The 16,959-nt window shown below is 38.8% G+C and overlaps 1 protein-coding gene across 4 annotated transcripts in view; it reads left to right on the top strand.

Moving 5' to 3' along the window:
* Nucleotides 1-16,959, top strand: part of Inpp4b (inositol polyphosphate-4-phosphatase type II B) — a 793,726-nt gene that overhangs the window by 458,151 nt on the left and 318,616 nt on the right. The window lies entirely within an intron of this gene.

The raw sequence follows: 16,959 nt of genomic DNA, 5'->3' as shown, positions 1-16,959 counted from the left end.
GCCCTATATACGTTGTTTCTAAGTATGACCCTATAGTGTCTCTTACAGCTGAACATTGCTGACTCTTTCATAACATTTATGAAATTGTGCTGATCCAATTACTAGACCATGTTATTTATAAAAATTTCCAATGCATTGTGTCAGTTGATATTTAAATGTTGGCAAATGATGGTGGTAAACACACACAACCCAGTATCCAGGAAGCTAAGCAGGACAGTTATGAGACTGGGGACAGTAAGGACAAGATTTTATCTTTACAAAGTATTTTTTTTAATCTTGTATTTGTTTGATGCCTTATATGTAAAGTCAATGACCAGGGCCTGGGGTGATGACTCAACAGTGAAGAGTGCTAGTTGTTTATCTCAAGGACCCAAGATCAACTCCTGGCATCCACTTGGTGGCTCAAAATCATTGGTAATGCCAGTCCCAGGGAATATGACATGATACCCACTTCTGGCTGATGTGGTCACTGTACCCATGTATTCTCAGACATAGATGCAGTCAAAAAGCCCATACACATAAAATTAACATATATTAAGTTATATATTTATAAATAGATGAGTAAGAGCTAATCTTCAGACACCAGAGGGAATTATTTTCCTTCATATCCATTTTTATGTTCTTTCACACACACAGCTTATCCCACGAAAACCCACCTCATTTTATGAACTCATGCAGTTGTGCCACATGGGTGCACTAGCATGCTCACGGGAGTCTAGGAGAATCGTCTGTGTTTCTCTTTCTGTCAGGTAGAGGTACAACTCCTGGCCTCCTGGTAAATTCCTGGAGGATGCTTAGGTCATCATTTCTTTGTCATTTGGATTCAGTAAATCAAAAGAAGGACCAGACCTGTCTCATTTCCCATGAGAGAGAGGTAGCATGGGGGAGGGCTCACAATTTTCCATCTACAGTTGAAAGTACACTCCCTCTCCTAAATTGTCATAAAAAATGGAGAACAAGAAGTTAACTGTCTCCTGACCCATGTATATCAATTCCAAAAATCCATCCATATCACAAATGTCAAGAATCATTGAGAAAGGTGTGTTTATAGTCTGGGATTGGAGATCAAGAAAAATCTCTTAGACTTTGAATGCAAAGCTTTGGATAGTCCATCTTCTGCCTGCAGCCTGCTTTATCAGAGCCCTGGTGAAACAGTTCTTTAGGGTGAATCCCTTTAGGCCTTAATAATGTCCTTCCCATGATTCGCATTCATTTTCCTAACCCCACATAGCTCTAGTCATCTGTCTCCTTTGAATATTTCATCTGTTGTTTTGTGAATTAAACACGACACTTTCAAGCGCTCTGTATTTTCTCCTCAATGTTTTCTGTATCATTAAAAAATGTGTAGAATCTTTTGTTGGTTAAGTGTTTCCATTAAGTACTCATTGAGTGGCAAATCCATCCTGTAAAAATAAGCATGGCTGGAGAAGACATCAGAGCTGCACAAAAGAATGTTCTCACTGTACCAAAGTTTTCACCTGTGTCTGGGGAAGGACAAAGATTTTTCTACTGTCACTTCTTTAATTTATTGTTAGTGACATGGACTCTTAGTTTTAGGATGCCAGATGGCTTGATCAGAGCATAATACTAAGCTCTTCAACATCTTGTTCTATATTCAGGATTGTGCTAGATTTCACTGTAAAATCAGAGGGTTTTTTTTTATTACCTCAATCGATCAAGAAATATTATTTTCTGAATTCTTACTTTTAACAAACAAGCCAGGGTCATCTTCCTTCCACTCCCCAAACTATTCTCTTCACATTTCTGTGCCCCGTTCTGGATGCTCTGATTTCTGCACCCAAGACTTTTGCTGTCGATATTATATTGTCTGTTGGCAGTGTGAGCCCTGACCAGAGATGAGAGAAGGGATATGAGCATAATTAAGCTGTTGCTTACCCGACCCTCACTTAGCTTCCCTCTCTAGGAATCTAGCCACTTCCTTCTTCTGCCACAGCTCCTGTTGGTGATCTCCTTATTCCTGGCTTACTCTCTCAACACATCTTTTGTCAACCTTGTTCTTTCCCTTACACCTTCTCTCCCAGTGATAGGGTAAATTAACCACTAGGCTGTAGTTCATTGCTTTGTAAATGCATCCTGCATCTCTTGACCCTCTTCTCCTTAGTGAAAGATTCCTTCCTTTAATCTTTTACAGTTTAACCATTTGAGAGATAGGTGGGACTTGCTTATACCTTGTAAATATGTTGGCCTATTATGTGCCATCTAGTTTTGCTATACCTATAGAATTCTCCTGTCCTTGTAACTATTCTGGTTGTCTTTAGAATTCTGGGGTTTGATATATCCTCTGCGAGATGTTTTCTTATTGAATGCTTTAAAGAGTCTGTTGGATTTATCTGAACACACCAGATTCTCTAATCTTCATTGTATCAAACAGAATGTTAAACTGCACAGAGATTACTGGCTTGCATTTGATTACATACACTAACAGTCAAATATATAGTTAAGTTTTGCTTTCTTTCTTATTCTCAATTATGTGACTTACTACTATAGATGTCCATGTATTGAACCTTAATCATGGGAGTTTTAAATCAAAGGTAGTTGCATCTGGTAATATTTTAATTTAATATTTCATGGCAAATTTACAGCTTTTTTTTTTGAGACAGGTTTCTCTGTGTAGCCCTGGCTGTCCTGGAACTCACTCTGTAGACCAGGCTGGCCTGAAACTCAGAGATCCGCCTGCCTCTGCCTCCCAAGTACTGGGATTAAAGGCGTGCACCACCACTGCCTGGTACAGTTATTATTTTTACGGTGGTAGGAAAATACTTTGAAAAATTATTGCCAGGTTAAGGCCATTGTAGGTTCAGTTTATATGACCAAGATGATCATAAGGTCAAATGGAAATTATCCCGAGTGAGGAAAAATGATTGATTATTTTGGCCCACATTAAGCCACTGAAAATTGTAATTTTATTTTAAACTCACGATATGTGATCAGAAATGGTATTTTGTGGTTTTCTGCCTTACTGAATTTTGGCTGCTTTTGCAGAGAGCATGCATTATAATCAGCGGCTGTGTGAAATGAATAATGTTGTGGATACACAATGCATTCAATTGCTGCAGCTCATGCTTAAAATAAATGTTCTAGCCATGTCAAGTGTGACCCTCTCTAGATTAGTCAGTGTACACTGGCCATGTCCAAGTGTGAAAGTAGGAACCTGAAAACGGCAGGTGCCGCCACAAGGAAGGCGCAGCCTTAGTTTTCTTTGTATTTCTTGTGGCTAGTGCTGATGGACCATTTTCACTGCAGTAAATCATCTCTGTGGCGAAGCACAAATAATACTTTACCTTCCCTGCTTCCCTGTCCTTCCTTCCCTGGGGTCTCTGTTGATTTTCGTGTACATGTCTATCTAGTAGAGTGAGAATGCTAGGCTCAGTAGGAGCCAACATGAAATGGTTTTCAGTTTTCACTAGTTCTTGCTCCCCTGTTGTGTTATGTCAAAAATTCTTCCCAGCTGGGTAACAGATCCCTTAGCAACATCCTAGGAAGATTAGACAATTTTCAAGTCATTTTTCACAACTCACATTCTGTCCAGTTGAAAACTCCAGTATCATTTCTCATACAGAAATTTCAACACTCTAGGCCAGTCTTGGGATCTTTGATTTCTGAGGAAGCTGTGACTTAGCTTTCTTATCTACATTTTCCTCTTCAGGGGAGGATTTGTTGAATGGCCTTTGGACTTTCTTCCTCTTCTTCTTATATGTAAAGGTAGGAAGTAAGCAAGGGTGATGAGCCAGGCTAGTCGTCTTTTACATTACTGGGAATGTTTGTTTCTGGGGATTATTGTTGCTTTCTAGGCAGTTGCTTGTTAGTGTCATGAATGTCAGTCACTCCTATAAACATATACAGGCTTGATAGAAAGCTCAGGGGGTTGGAGCATCCTTTCTGCAATCATCTGAAGTAGGTCCTAAGACAACACTTGTAGGTTCTTGCTGTAGGAATGCCTCCCCTGCCCAGATTCCACTGCTATGAGGTTAAGACAAGACAGGTCCCTTGCAGCTTTCTTCCTACACCCACACCTTCCCATCTAATGCATCATTGGAGAGCCATCTGTGGTGCTATGGTCACCACCCTTGTCTGCCATCCGTCCTCCTTTTCTCATCCCAGTTGAATGCAAGATAGAGCAGGAAAACACTGCATGAGTGGAGACAAAAAAGATGTTAGAATCTCCAGCTGCATTTGATGTTCTCTTAGAACCACGGTAGTTAGCATGTTAGATAATGGGTGGGTTGACCTCACATTAGGGCAATTGTTTAGGGTAAAATATAAAACTAGATGGTCCATCCTTTCGTCTCAGCTCCAAACTTTGTCTTTGTAACTCCTTCCATGGGTGTTTTGTTCCCAATTCTAAGAAGGGGCAAAGTGTCCACACTTTGGTCTTTGTTCTTCTTGAGTTTCCATGTGTTTTGCAAATTGTATCTTCTATCTTGGGCGTTCTAAGTTTCTAGGCTAATATCCACTTATCAGTGAGTACATATCATGTGACTTCTTTTGTGATTGGGTTACCTCACTCAGGATGATGCCCTCCAGGTCCATCTATTTGCCTAGGAATTTCAAAAATTCATTCTTTTTAATAGCTGAGTAGTACTAGAGATTTCTTCTGTGTCTTCTTTTCTGTCTTTTAAAGTTACATAAAGGGACTTGGAAAGCTACTGTGACTTTAAATCCACTTCAGATACCCAAGGAGGCTTGCCAAATAGCGGACCTATTTGTTTCTTTAGACTATTTGGTCAAATTTAAGCTTCAGTCCTCTGTTATCTCACAGCCTGTTGGGCAGAAGTACTAGAGAATGAGGTTAGAAATCTGGAAACTGACTGATAGGCCTAGCCACTTCCTCTTAACTATCCCCCACCTTCACTCACACATTCTGTTACCCAGATCATTAGAAGGAGCCCAAGGATGAGAGCAGAGACTTCAATTATAGTCTGATGGCTGCACGAGCTCAGCAACTCATCTCAGCTTCATCCTTCCGTGTCTTTCCTGATTCATCTCAGGGAATGCAGATGAGCCTACCTGCTCATATTTATCTTTCAGGGATGCTGGAAGACAAATGAGATATTTGAAAACCTTAGGAATGAATGTAATGTATAATCTTGAATGACACCATATGTGATGCACACCTCAATCACTCTTCCATGTGTTATGAGAGATGTATGTTTGCTGCTCATGGAAGTATGGAAGACTCATGGAAGTCTTTGAAATCATTCTTCTGTTTCTCTTGGACACACATTCTCTTGTTTCTTTTAAAGCAAACCATTCCCTCCCATCCTTTGAGTTTACTTTTGTGTCTAAAGATGTGTAAGAAAATAATACACAAATCTCAAAGGTCCTGAGAGCCAAACAATTCAAAGAATAAGAAATCTATGAACTATGAGGACATTTTGAAATACAAATGAGGAAATATCTATATTAAATATGTATTATAGTCTATTAGTCAGCTTTATTTTACTGTAGCAAAACACTTGAGGTTATTAAATTATGATGAAAAACCTTTGCCTCATAGTTTTGGAGATTGTTGTCTCCATCATTTGGGGCTTTTGGTAAAAGCATTGAGTGGCAGTGTCAGGCAGGTATGGAATAAGGTCAATTAGGAGCAAATTTCATGAAATTAACCAGGAAGCCAAGAAATTCTCAGGTCCCCAAATGCCTATCAGGTACACACCTCTGTTATTCTAAACACACATACAAACACACACACACACACACACACACACACACACACTCCTGTTACTGTAGTAATTGAATGGTCCATCTGGAGAAATAAAATTTTATATTTCTTAAATTAACATAAGCATGTGAAATAGTCAATTTAGTGGAACTCTGAAAATTTGAAAAATTATGCACTCATACATTTGGCATGTTTCCTTTGTGTTACTGGATTTTCTGAGGTAATTAAAGTTAATTTTTTAACTCCAAGATTTTCTGAACTTTGCCTCTGGGAATGGCATTTAAGCTATAGTGAGGATAACATCATTTAAAGTGGGGAAGAACTACAAGAACACAAAGCTTAAAGAGAGAAATTCCTTCTCATCTTATAAATTCTGTAATTCATGTGTTCTCTTTCCCAACTTTTTGCTGAGTACTAAACTATGTCTATACCTTTTCAATAAGTGACTTCTCTTTTTATTTTTCAAGATTTTAAGAGTTATGGATATGTACTTTTATAATGATTTTAATATGCACCCTTGTAAATATTGATAGAATTTGTCTATGACACCACATACTATGTTTTCTCTTTCTTCCATATCCAGAGAGAGCATTTGTAACTTGCTCACATCAGAAAATAACTACTCCTTTAAATTTTTTTTAATTTACATGTGTGGTGTCCTGTGTGTGTGTGTGTGTGTGTGTGTGTGTGTGTGTGTGTGTGTGCATGTGTGTGTATTTGCCACAACATGCATATGTAGATTAGAGGACAACATGTAGGTACCGTTATCTTTTTTGTACTACCTACATAGTACAAAATTATCTCATTTTTAGAAATCAAACAAGGATCACTAGCCTTGTCAGCCAGTGCCATAATCCACTGAGCCATCTTGCCTCTCAAAGCAGTTATTACTCCAAGACCAAACTGAACAATCTTGAAGATGGAGCTAAAGGAAGTGAGCACAGAGGGATGTTGTTTGTATATCTTATATGTACTAAGCTGTCTCATATTCCTTAATGCAACCTGAGCTTCTGGAAGCACCTTCTGTGTATCCTGCCTGAGATGTTGCTCTTCCCCACTCTTCACTCTTCTTACCTACTTCATCCAAATGGGACTGAGTGTTGTCAGCTTAGACATTGGTCACAGCGTGTTCCCAGTATTCAATGATAAGGATATCTTTCTGCTTTGAACAATCGTGACATCTGTGGCTGTGCCATGCTTGCGATACCCATAATGTTTGTGTATGTCCATGCATGTCCCCTTGCACTGGTCTTTGTCATTCTTAAGGGCATGATCCATGTCACAGTTACCATTAATTACTCTTACATCATCAACATTAATGCCTTTAACAAGCTAAGTGTGTCACAAATGCTCACTGATGTAATGAACTTATTACATAATGTACAATGTTTAGTTCTTATAAAGTAAATCATTTTATCCTTCCTTATCCACTACAAGTATTTATCTAGTACCAATTCTGTGAGAGGTGACAAGGACCAATTATAAATAAGGCAGAAATGGTGATTATAGAACTTGCAGAGGAGCCCAGAGACACCAACAAAACTACAGAAACATAATTAATTATAAATTGTAATCGATGTTAGAATGAGCAGGAAGGATCCTATGGCAAACGTTAGTAGTAGGGGATCTAATTTTATAGGATGGATAAGAAATTTGTCTTTGACAACTAACTGGAAACTTAAAAGGAGTTCCTCAATTAGAGACAGCCTCTTATATGTCACAGGTGCTACAATCAAGCTGAGAACCTTCACTATGAGTTTAAGAAAAGCTGGGAAAATTGCCAGTCCTGACAAATCTGGTGTTATGCCATTGAAGGGACACATGCCAGGTTGACACAGAGTAGGCAGATAACAGTGCCTGCCCCACTTAACAAATCTTCTCTATATCCCATTAGAGAACATTGTGCCAGGGTTTTAGTTTGCAGTAGCCCACTTAGGATCTTAGCAATAGTTTCCATTTCTTAGACCTTGAGAGACATTGAATGGTTTTAGATAAGAAAAAGACATAACAATCCTATCTGTAGGTTTTATTAATTATATATACATATACATATATATATTATATGTGTGTGTTTGTGTGTATGTGTGTGTGTGTGTGTGTGTATGTGTCTTTTTGCCTGAATATACATGTGTGCACCATGAGTATGCCTAGTACCCTTGAAGGCCAAAATAGGATATCAATAATGCTTGAATTTAAAGGTGGCTGTGAGCTGAAGAGCTGTTATGTGGGTGCTAGGAGCTGAAATCTTGTCTTCTGTAAAAGCGGCAAGTGTTTGTAACTGTTCAGTTATCTCTCTGACCCCTTGACCCCCCACCCACTGTTGCAGTTTTAAATGATTGTGCTATGTGCTCTGTGGGTTAGGACTCTGTGGCATCCTATTGACAGTGTAATGGAGCAAAGTGGTGAGACTTTAGATACACTTAAAGACAGACTTAGCAGATCCTTAGAGAGTAGTTGGCATAATGAGACAGCTTGATGCTGAGCAAACTAGCACGTGCATGCTAACTATAGAACATAACGAGCAGGTAGGTAGCTATCTACTATAAATATTTGCCCTTGGAGAACATTTCAACAAGGAAGATGCTGATACAGATTCTTAATCATTTTGCAAGATTTCCTTCAAATGTTATCTAAAATTATATTCTCTCTTCCTGCAGTGTGTAGGTCTCTGACCTGAATCCTGTGGGATTTGGAGAATTAACATAGACATTATCCTATCCACGGAATGACCTAAATTCCTCACAGGCTAGAGAAGGATTTTAATGTTAATTATTTCTAGTGTATCATAACTACAGTTGACTTTCAATATAAAGTAGTGCTGAGGAATATGAATCTCTCAAATGAACTTTCAGGGTAGATTCCCATGAATTTCCCTGGTTCTAAATGCCTTTACAGTGAAGATTTGGAAATATTTTGACAATAATATTTCTCTGTCTGGTAAAAGACCAAATGGTTTTAGGTGATAAGCTCTTTCTTAAAGACAAAATAGATTACTAAATAGTATTGAAAATCATAAGTGAGCAATTTTTATGATTTGGCCCTTTTTTAATACCTGCTGGATTGGCTTTGCACTCATCCTTCAAAACAGTGGCTTCTGGTGGTTTTGTTTGTTTGTTTGTTTGTTTTATTATTTTCATAATTATCTCCTGTGTATGCATTATTATTATATGAATCTTCCCATAGAGACAGAATTTACATAGTTGATGTCAGGACTATGAACACATCATCTATAATGGGTCAATTCTGTGGTTAGAATTCCTCTCAGAATGCTTTGTTTGGTGTTCTTTGAAAGCTTCTCGTTCACATGACATTTCATGCAATGGGAAACAAATCTCAAGGCTCCCAGACAGTGTTTAGGTTTTATGCTCTTGCTGCAATGGGGTTAGATCATAGTAGCTGCCACTTTGCCATTTTTCTAAATGGGCACAAAACACAAACTCAGAGAAAAATGGGATTAAAGTTCATCATGACTGAGTAAACTTTGACATGAAAATGAATTTCTTGCTGAGACAGTTATTTTAACTCAACAACTTATTGAAATAGATTATAGGGCTCCAAGATCCCAAGAGCCTTGAAAAACATTAAATTAAAAGAAATTGAGGTTTATAACCAATGTAAACATAATCCACATTTTACTTTTAAATTCATATGTCTCAATGTAATTTGTTGATAGTGACAGCAATGGACATAAAAACAATTTAATATCTTTTTTGAGCTATCTGGAATTTGTACATTTTCAGGTCAAAGGTTTAAGAGTTTTGTTTTTCCCTCAGAACAGTTATTTATGGTAAAGACAAAGCAAAGGAGTTTGACTCCTGAAACTGGGAGGAATTCCAGACAACACAAAATTCAGACATGTGAGGTGGGTGGGAACTGGCCTACCAGTTCCGATTCCAGTATGAGCTGGGGTTATCAATAATGCACATGATCCTTTGCCAAGTGCTTAGCTCATAATCATACATCCCTATTTTTCTTGCCACGTCTGTGACGACAGTGTGAGGGGAGGTACCGTGATCATAGTTCCCTACTTGACAAAGGAGGAACCTGAGCATGGTACCATTCAGTGAGAAGCTAATGTTGCATGACTAATTTTCATGAGTCAAGGTTTCCCTTGAAGCCTTGTTCCCAAACCTATTTTTTTAACCAGTGTTCTTTACTGTTTCTTGAAGTAATGTCAGAAAGACTACTGAAGCTATAATATCAGTGGTTATTTCTAAGTGCAGTGCATGATATGCGCATGGGGTAAAGGGGTGACAATCCCAGCCATTCATCATTGTATAAGTTCCTCCATAGGACGGAATTCTTTTGTAATGGTTTCTGAACTGATTTTCACAATTCCAGCCAGATGAACCATTGCAGCGAAAAGGTCAGAATGTCCATTAGACATGGGCGTTATCTGAAAAGACTAGATTACTTCCTAACTTGATTGTTCCAGCAAATGAGGGCTTTCCAATGGCTGTACCACAGCCCTCTGAGTATTGTTCATTGAGACATAACAACTTTACCACTAGGTCTCTAGCTGAAGCACGGATCCCCAACCTGCATGGTGAGGTCTCCTTCTGGTTCTCAGATTTTGGAGTGTGAATCCCATTGTGCAACCTGACTTTTAACTCTGGCTGTGTTAGAGTCACCTGGAGATTCTCAAAAGTAATGAGAGTTAAGAAAAAAAAAAAGTAAGTCTTGATATTTTCCTCTGTGTATTTTTACCTGGCATAAAATGAGTACAGCAGATTAAAAAGAGAAAACTCACTAACAAATTCCAGTGTGCAGCTTGATTTAAGAATTCTGGCTTTATAAAGTTTGGTCTATTGAGATTTCATTTATTGTAGCTCTTGGTGTGGCTGGGTGGGCTCTCTGATTTGTTGGAAAAATGTCTCCTTGCACAGCCTGTGAGTAATCTTCTCTCTTTACTTCAGTATAATTTGCGCATGTTGAATTTGAATTCTGTTGTGGTGTCATTTAAATGTGATATGCATGGATTTAGGACAGAACTTCAGGATTTATAAAAACGTATTCAGATAATTACAATGTTATTAACTATATTTACCTCAGTCTCCCAGAATCTCATTGCAAAATATTTTGTATTAGTATAAAATTATAGGGGATTTAAATGACCATTATGATGGAGTGGATATTTATTTTGGGTGCTTCTAACTTTGTGAGACCTTTATTGATCCTGGATACTAATTCCCTGTTATATGTGTAACTGGAATTTTTTCCTCTTATTCTTTAGGATATTTCTTTATTCTGGAATTTTCTTGCTCTAAAGCGTCTTCTAATTCAATGCAATCCCGTTCATCCTTTTCAGAAATTCCCTGCCTTTTCTATATCCCAGTGTTCCCTGCATTTTCACCTAGCAGTCTTGAAGATTGCCACTTTACCCCATGCCTTCTTCTCGTGTAATTTATTGTAGCAGACAACCACTGAGTCTCCTTCCTGACCACTCGTTTCCTCTGCACGTAATCCTACTCTCTGTAGCCAGAATATGTCTCCTGGAAATACTTCATTTATTTCCCTCCATTGCCCAATAGCCTACAGTTGTTTTCTAGTACCTCACAAAACAAGGTAGATTCTTTTTCTGTTTCCCCACCCTCTCTTGACCCTACCTCCTTCCCTTCCTCTATTCTTTTCTGACTTGCTTGTGGTTTTTCTTCTAAGACAGGTTTTCATAGCTCAGGCTGACCCCAAACTGCACCCCTACCCTCTGAGTTTCAGGGACTATCTGCATGTATCACCCCGCACAGTTCTAAATTCTCACTGGGCTGGCATCTACAGGCATAGTTATTTTCCTTTATGTTTACATTCACACACAACTAATTTTTAAAAACTGCTTTGTTTTCTATCCACACCCAATCCCCTTTTAAAACTTAGAGTACTGCCTTCTTCTTTTAACTTGGAACATCTGATCCATATTTAAATGTGTTCTGGAGATATTACTATCTTTGCACATGTAAACAAATTATTTTTTATGTTTTCTGTATGGATGTTTGTCTGTGCACCACACATGTTCCCTATTCCAGAGGTGAGAAGAAGGCATCAGGTCCTCTAGAACTGGAATTACAGATGGTTGTAAGCCACCATGTGAGGACTGGGAATCAAATATAGGTAACTCTGGAGGAGTAAGTCAGGGGAAGTCAGGTCTCTTGACTTCAGAGTCATCTCCAGCCCCCTTATATATTGTTTCTACCCCTTAATAAAAGTGTCTTTCTCCTTTGAACATAGTGCATAATCTGTACTTCCTGACCAGACCTTGGTCAGTTTAGACAAAAGTCTTCTTGGACGACTGTACAAGAAGACAGTGATGCTATCCTTTACAAAATATCTCCTGTCACGTTCATAGTTATACTAGGACCCATGAGTTAATGGGTCTGGCCAAAATTTGGACACACCTGACCGCCAATATTTATTTTAAATGTCCTGTTTTTTTTTCTCTTACAAATCTGATAATTTCTGGAAAGATAGTCATTTCGGTCATACTTTTGTAGCCCTAGCAGCACCGAACAGAGTATATAGTATTCACAAAAACTGACGCTTCATATTGAATTCTATTGCTCATATTTCCTTAAGGTTAAGGAAGGACTCAGCAGGATGAGGAGTGATCAAGGCTCTCCTTATGTACAGGAGGATTTCTCCCCTTGAAGTTAATTGGTCTTTCTCAGGGGATCAAAGCTTTGATTTCATTAGACTCATGCTCTGATAAAGCTGAACTGCTTCTTGGAGTTTCTGTGATGAAACACCAGCTGCTTTGAATATACTCGTCATGCTTGAAACTGGTAACTTCTGAATCTCTTTTGTGTTGTTAACTAACAATTCTCTGTGCAAAAGTAATTGCTTCCCATGTCTGAGAAGGTCATGATTCTTCTAGTGGGTAAGGATATGTGCCTAACAAATAAACTGCCAAGTTACAGCTTTGCTCTGGTGAAGCAGGCTCACCCCTACTTCTGTCAGCACTGTTAGGGAGTGGGGATCTGCTGAGCCCGATTCATGACACTATATGTGTGTGTATGTGTACATTCATGCATATATACATATATGTGTACATGTATATATGTGTTATGTATATATGCATGTATACATGCATGCATGTATGTGTGTATGTAGGCAAGCATAGCATTGGCACAGCTCCTGTTCCTTAGGCTGAATAATTACTCTAAGCAGTAAGCCCATGACCTCTAGCTGCCCATCTGTCTGTAAGTACAATCTCTGCTGAAAGAAAAGGGTCTACATCCCATCCCTCATCCAACATCCTGGATCCTCTCATTTGTGTTTATGTATTTGGTCAGATATTTTTGGAAGTTCTTTGAAGCTTCTTTTGTATACGGGTGGGGTCTAATTTTCCACTTTGTAAATCTGTGCTGTGATGGGTAGAAAACCATGGCAGTGATAGGCTGATCCTCTAGTTTAAGAGCCACTCTAGGTTTCATCTTTGCCCCCTCAGGAACTTACAGCATCATTTGATGAGCTCAGATGAAAGACTGATAAAGGAGTCAGCTCCAATGTCACAGCTATGGCAACCATCTTGGTTGAGGATCTGAGCACATGAGTGAGCTATCCTAGGGCATCAGGTTCCAGTCTAGTCAGCAGCTTGTCCAAACCCATGAATGAGCCAGGTGCTGCAAATATAACTGCTCACTCAGCCAATTCACAACAACCTGAGGAGCAACATAACATCATGAAGCCTGTAGGCAATTGGGGAAAGTGAGATAGCTCAGTAGGTAATGCACTGGCATCCAACCCGGATGACCCAAGATCTATCCCTGGGACCTGCATGTCATAAGAAGAAAACCAACGCCTATGGTTTGTCCTCTGTTCTCCACATGCCCAGCATGGTATGCACATGCCCACACACATACAAATAAGTAACTAAACAAATTAACAAATGTTTTAAAGAGCTTATAAATGGATAACTGGCCTGTAAACTGTATTTCACGCATAGTTTAACCAGAATCCATAAACATTATTATGGTCTGAAGTGGATTTCCATTATGCCACATGGAAAGTAACACAATAACACATAAAATAAGCCTAGATTATTTTAATGAAGTCTCTTATTTCAGTTTTCTAATTTGGAAATATAGGTAAATGTGCTAAACGCAATTTAAGATTTTCTTTTGATTGTTGTTCTATCTTCCATAATTCCAAATCTTCTTGTTTAGATGAATTCCTTAGGAGAGTTGGAATCTAAGATTCTACTCTTCTTCTCTGTCCTTTACATGAATTGATCTGACCAGTTGATTCCTCAAGTATCCTAAGTACATAAAGTGGAGGACCAGAGAACAGGCTCCTCAGTAAAGAGCAAGCCTTGTAAATCATGGGAACCTTAATTTGATCCCCAGAATACATATAAGCAAAGTTAGTGTGGTGTAGTGTGCTTGCAATCTCCAGAGTGGGAAGATAGAGGCTCGGGAGCTCTGTGGGTTATTAGCTGGCCAGTCTATCCTGCTTCAGGGAAGTGAAAAGTCCTGTGAGACATCTCCTGAGCAATGGTATAAACTGATGCTCTCTGGCCCCCACATGTACATATGCATATTCACACAGCACACACACATACAGACATGAACACATATGCACACATATACATACATGCACACACATCCACACATATACAGATATGCACATGCATTACACATATACACACATGTACACACATCCACACATATACACATAGGCACACACATATACATACATGCACAAACATTCACACATATGTACACATGCACACATATGCATACAAATATATAAATAATAATATATGAGAACTCACCAGGTGCAGAACAGAGACAAGGAATCCTCTGTGTGTGTGTGTGTGTGTGTGTGTGTGTGTGTTTGTTTTGAAAGTCCTCTTCCTTTTTTTGCAAGGATGCACTGTGCCTTCAAAATATGTGCCTAATTACCACATAGAATATATGCAAGAAGATATGCAGCTGGCTCAGAAGGACAATGATTTATGCAAGGTGTCTAAGCACCCTGTGTGTTGGTAGGTGTAAGAATCAGTGTCCATATTTGCTGAGACCAAATCCCACAGCTCTGAAGAAGCTTGTGGCACATGGTGAACAATATGCCAGAGTACATTTAGCAGATGTGACTTCGCTGGTGAGATTTCTAATTGGGTGGTTTGGGGATTTTGAAAAATCAAATGCATCTTTCTTGAATTCTTATATTCTTGCTATAGCATTTATGTTTTGTTCTGTTACCTTAGCTACAATAGACTAATTAAATCACATAGTAGAGAAATGACTTGACTTACTAAATACAAGTTGATTTGGAAAGAAATTTCATTGACAATAAATTGTTGCAAATAAAGATGCACAGAGTTGTGTACTTAGGGACACATTAGAAACCATCTATCAAGGAAAGTGGGATTTTGAGAGTAAGGAAATGCATGCAAAATGATATTCTATGATGTTTACATATCATCATATACTAATCGAGAAAGAACTAGAACTAGTGTGTTTAAATATCATGGCCAGTTCACCAGAAACACCCAAAGTATCTGTGTGTGTGTGTGTGTGTGTGTGTGTGTGTGTGTGTGTGTGTGTACTAGAGAGAGACAGGGACAGAGAATAGGGGTAATATGGGGTACTGGTTAGGTATGGTTGCTACATGGAAGGAATTGAGACTGTAAGCCATAGTTGCTGGATTGACTTCTTAAGGCCACTGAGCGGCCCAGTCCTGCAAACACAGTCCCTACAGTGTCATAACATCTGACCAGTCAGGTCAACACTTCCCCCTCTCTCCCTCCTCCTCTCTCTGCCCTGTCCTTCCTTCAGGAACAGGGAGGAGAAGAACCTGGAGCTCCCCCTAGAGGCTAACACACACTTGCCAATTAAAGATGCTGTATTATAGCAACACTTGTGTTTTCAGCCTTGACAATTTCATGATAAATATGCTACTGTAAGCTCTACTTAATACCCTCAAACTTCTGAAGGATAACATTAAAATCTTCACAGTTGCACCACTTTCATAAAATATTAAAGACAAAGATGTTTCTATTATGCTTAACATAATTTAGTATTTAGTAGTAGAAGTAGTGATCTCTGTGTGTGTGTGTACGTGTGAGCCTGTGGATGCCAGAAGCCAATGTCTTTATGATTTGAAAGTCACTCACTGAACCTGAAGCATATCGATTCTGGCCTCTCATATGGGTGCAGTGATCTGCCTGTTGGGTCTTCTCCACTGGGCTTACAGTCGTGAATCCTCACACAGGCATGAGTCCTGGGGATCTGCACTCAGATCCCCAGGCTTCTGTAGCAGCTACTTTACCAATGAGCCATCTCTCCTAACTCCACCCTTAAATTATTAGTGTGTGTTCTTGGGTAGAGATCTGAGCATTAGTGATTCAGTGTACAGGGACTCTCTAAAGTGGAGTGATAAAGTTTAATTACCTGAGTGATGGGGAGACACGATGCTATGGATTTCCCAGACAGCACATTCATAACTCAATAGGCTGCTTGTCAGCAAAAGCTGCCATGCACAACTGAGCCCATGACTGCTGTGAGAAACGGCTTCCGGCAGGAAATTCCACTCACCAGTACACAGGGGCACCTTGGATGCTCTCGCTTGCTACTTGTCTCTCAACGATAAATTGTGATGATATTGGTGTTATAAAATCAGTTTACACTTTCAGAGGCATCTCATTGAAAACAAATAAAGAAGAGAAGCAGAAACACTTGTTTTATTTTGTTTTTTTTAATCTTTTTTTTGATTTCTGTCTATTGTGTGCCATTAGCCCCCAAAAGGAGTTTCCGTATGATCACATTTAAATAGGATACAGATTTTCCCACTTATTGGAGTAGGCAAGGTGACTAAGCCTGATAATTCTCTTGCCACCAAGCTCAAGAGCCTGAGTTCCACCCCTAGGTCCTACATGGTCAAAGGAGGGAACCAACTCCCATAATTTGTCCTCCAGCCTTCATATATGGACCATGATATAAGCATCACTACTACATACATAAACTAAATAAATGTGAAAAAGATATATTGGTTCAATTATTGGTGAGTCATAAACATATGGTTGGAAAAATGTATAGTATAGTGTATACATGAGCTAATATATGCACACATGAAATTGTGCATATATTAATTAAATATATTAAATTTTATTTTTAAAATAAAATTTGTATTCATAACATACAAAACATGTCTTAACATATTCATACAGCATAAACAATACAAATATAATTGCAACTTTATTTTCCCCCGTGTCAGTTCTGATGTTGTGGAAAGAAGAGAAAGGGCTCAAGTCTCTGCTTTTACTTTCTTTGGTTGTCTTCCTG

Source organism: Mus caroli, unplaced genomic scaffold, assembly GCF_978045245.1.
Source record: "Mus caroli unplaced genomic scaffold, Mus_caroli_1 scaffold_10, whole genome shotgun sequence".
In the NCBI taxonomy this organism is placed as follows: Eukaryota; Metazoa; Chordata; class Mammalia; order Rodentia; family Muridae; genus Mus; species Mus caroli.
The sequence above is the reverse complement of the archived record's forward strand: the minus strand, read 5'-3'. Positions and strand labels throughout refer to the sequence as shown.